The 4081-nt window shown below is 40.3% G+C and overlaps 1 non-coding gene across 1 annotated transcript; it reads right to left on the bottom strand.

Annotated features, from left to right (window-relative positions):
* Window positions 1-3434: 3434 nt before the first annotated feature.
* LOC122733182 lies at window positions 3435-3541 on the bottom strand. The gene has a single exon (XR_006353771.1). It is a non-coding gene; the product is annotated as a U6 spliceosomal RNA (small nuclear RNA).
* Between the last annotated feature and the right edge of the window lie 540 nt (window positions 3542-4081).

The raw sequence follows: 4081 nt of genomic DNA, 5'->3' as shown, positions 1-4081 counted from the left end.
TATAATTCCATAATAAGTTAACTCCTCAGAACTTTGTAAAGTTCTACAAAGCAAATGTTTATTGAAGGTCTAAGGGAGTTTGGCAGAGTTGGCCCATCTCTGAAAATGTTTCTGTTTTTATCACATGGTAATGAAGCACTTCCCAAGAAGACCTGAAAATGCCCAGTCTTCAGGTATATCACCTATGAGAAGCCCAGATTCACCTAACAATACCAAGAGCTGAAAATATTTGGAAACATCATCATGTCATAGCTCACCCCAAAATAACAAAACCCAGAAGGGTATTCTGGGAATCTGAGCATCTTAAATTCTCATAAACAAGGTCAAAATGAAAGAAACCAAGACCAGAAGATAGAAATTATCTGCTTAATAAACAAAAGGCATTCCTTGACCTTTCAACCAAATGTGTCTTTTTGGACAGTTGTTTTAGGAAATAACAGCTTCCAGGAAGTTTGTTGATAAACAGCCTTCAAATATAGGTTTTATCAGAGTAAATGTTCATAACACCACATTCTTATGTTTTACGAGGTGTGTTCCTCACAACAACTCTTTGAGGCAGATTTTCCATGTATTGTTATTTTCATTTGATACTTCAATTGTTTCAGTCATGTATGACTCTTCATGCCTCCATTTGGGGTTTTCTTGGCAGAAATGCTGGAATGGTTTACAATTTCCTTCTCCATCTCATTTTACAAATGAGGAAACTGAGGCAAATAGGGTAAAGTGACTTGCCTAGGGTCACACAGCTAGTAAGTGTTTGAGGTCTGATTTGAACTCAAGTCTTCCTGACTCCATTCTATCCACTGCACCACCTAGCTGCCTCTTCATTTGGTGGATCAGGACACTAAAGCACAGAGAAAGGAAGTGACCCATCCATAGTCCCACAGCTAAATGTTGGAGCTGGAACACAAACATAAGGCTGGATCTTTGTTATTCCCTGTTCAGTGGAGGCATGAATGCTTTGTGTATGCTTATCTATGTACATGTTCTCCACTATACCCAATAAAATATATGTTTTTTGAGGGCAGGGACGTTGCTAGAACTTAGCAAAGTGACTGGCAAATAGTCGGTATTCAATATATGTTTGTTGGCTGATTATTCATTGATTGGCTATATGTGCAGCATGCTTCCTTCCTTTCTCCTCCTTACTGAGTTCAGGGAATACTGAGCAGTACCTCTTGATTGCAACATAGCATGCATTAAGGGGAATAATATGAAAAAGTCTAGAAATGTAGATAGGAAATAGATTGCGGGGATCTTAACCTTTGGTGCTAGGTTAAGAAGTTTATATGGTATCCCATTCTAGAGGCAATACGAACCACCTGAAGATTACTAGGGAGGAAAGTGATTCAGTTCTACTTATGCCTTGGGAAAATTATTTGGGCAGCTAGATGGGGGGAGGACTGGAAAGGGACGGGACTAGAAGTAGGGAGGCCAATGAAAGGATATTGTAATAGAGTCCATGTAAGAAGTGCCGTGGGTCTGAACTAAGGTGGTAGACATGTGAGTGGAGGGAAGGGGATGAGAGATGTTGTGGGGAATGAATACACAAGATGTGACAACTTACTGGACACAGTGGGAATGAGGGAGAAGAAAAAGCTGGAGATGACCCGAAGATTATGAACTCTGGTGATGGAGAAAATGGAAGTGCCCTAAACAGAAATAAGGAGGTTTTAGCAGGATAAAAGGTGAATTCACTCTAAAGAAGGTTGAGTTTGAGATGCCAACAGTGAATTGGTCATTTGAGACTGGAATTCTGCTGGGAGATTAGATGGAGATAGAAACATGATCTTGGCATTAATGCTGGATGATTATTTTTTCTGCCTTGACAGTTCACGATGACTGCCTACTAGATTGGCATGAATGTAGAAATTGTATCACCACTGATGTAATAATTAATCTCTGCAATCAATCCATAAACAAGCATTTATTAAAATACACAATGCTGGGGCAGCTAGGTGGTGCAGTGGATAAAGCACTGGCCCTGGATTCAGGAGGACCTGAGTTCAAATACGGCATCAAACACTTGACTATTACTAGCTGTGTGACCTTGGTCAAGTCACTTAACCCTCATTGCCCCCCCAAAAAAAAAACACACTATGTGTCAGATACTCTATCAAGTACTGAGGTACAAAGAAAAAGCAAAAACAGGTCCTACCCTTCAGCGACTTATATTCTAAAGAGGGAGGTAGCATGAAGATATAGAGATAGACATATGCAGATATAGATATAGCTGGATAAATGTGGAATAGGTGGAACATAACCTTAGAAGTGCTCCCTCCGAGATTACTTTTGATTTACAATGTATAGATCTAATACATACAATTTTTAAAATATTTTTTTTCTTTCCCATTCAAAGGCTGTATTTTGGGGGACTTTGGGGGGGTTGTTTGTTTTTTGGGGTTTTTTGCGGGGCAATGAGAGTTAAGTGACTTGCCCAGGGTCACACAGCTAGTGTCACATGTCTCAGGTCAGATGTGAACTCAGGTCCTCCTGAATCCAGGGCCAGTGCTTTATCCACTGCGCCACCTAGCTGCTCCCCAAAGGCTGTATTTTTGCTTTTCTTTGCATCATCATTGCTTAGCCCAGTGCCTGACACCCAGTAATTTCTTAATAAATGCCTATTGACTCACTACTAATCAAGAAAAGGGTTAAAGGTCATAAGGGAAGAGGGAGAAAAGAATGATAAAAGACTTATCCAGTAAATTAATTTCATTGCTTCAAACATAGAAGGAAACCATTTGTGTGTGATGGCAGGATTAAGGGCATGCTCATTTCTGTGTGCAGCTGAGATGGAATAAAGGAGTAGCTCATGAGAGGTGAGTACAGGGAAGAACTAGGAAGTTAAGATACTTCAGAAAGCACCAATATTATATAGAATTCCCCTAGAATGAGAGAAGGAATTAGAATGGAGATGGGGACTAAGAGTCAGGCACTCAGTTCCTTGAGAAACGAGGGAAAATGACCTGGGTGGGTCAATAGATAATGATGTGGATTGGGTGATAATTTTGATGGGTAGACCTTAAAAGGAGGAGAGGTTGCTAAGAAATAGCAGGAAAAGGAGAATGTAGAAGTGTCAAAGTGGGTGAAGGAGAATTGCTCCTCCCAGACCAGCCTTGAATTGGAAAGTGAAAGTGTAGCTCATACTAAGCAAAGCATTGTCCTCATTGTATCTTTGCGAGAAAGGAGATAGTCATTAACCTCTCGGTTTCCGAGGTCAATTTTTTTTAAGACTCTAATTTGCAGAACATTTGTAGATTTGCATTGATAGAGGAAAGTTTTTTCACCAAGAACTCCCCACAATGATGAAATCACATGTCCTAGATCACCCTCCCCCAGCCCTAATTTTTTTTTTTGTAGATACATTCACAAAACTTTATTGCAATATTTTTACACATCTGTCACAGTAATTGATTTTAAAAATGCAATGTTCTAAAAATATGGAACGCTTCACGAATTTGCGTGTCATCCTTGCGCAGGGGCCATGCTAATCTTCTCTGTATCATTCCAATTTTAGTATATGTGCTGCCGAAGCGAGCACCCTAATTTTTTAAAAAAAGATCATTAGATATGGGGGCAGGTAGGTGGCACAGTAGATAAAGCACCAGCCCTGGATTCAGGAGGACCTGAGTTCAAATCCGGTCTCAAACACTTGACAGAAGATCATTAGATAGAAGTGCAAAGTATAATGAGAGAAGTGTGGGAACAGGAGGCATAGAAATCATTGACTAGGCAGCTAGGTGGTGCAGTGGATAGAGTACAAGGCCTGAAGTCAGGAAGAACTGAGTTCAAATCCAGACTCAGACACTTAATAATCCTGGGCAAGTCAATTAACCCCATTTGCTTCAGTTTCCTCATCTCTAAAATGATCTGGAGAAGAAAATGGCAAACCACTCCAGCATGTCTGCCAAGAAAACGCTTAAAGGGATCACAAAGAGTCAGACACAACTGCAAATGACTGAACAACAAGAAAGGGGCTCATGATGAAGGCTTCATGAATGACATGACGATGAAGTTGAGCTTTGGAGGAGGAGTAGAAAATGTTAATACAACGAGAAGAAGGGGAGCATTTCATATTCAG

The sequence above is a fragment of the Dromiciops gliroides genome, chromosome 6 (assembly GCF_019393635.1).
Source record: "Dromiciops gliroides isolate mDroGli1 chromosome 6, mDroGli1.pri, whole genome shotgun sequence".
NCBI lineage: Eukaryota > Metazoa > Chordata > Mammalia > Microbiotheria > Microbiotheriidae > Dromiciops > Dromiciops gliroides.
This window is presented reverse-complemented; position numbering and strand designations above follow the sequence as displayed.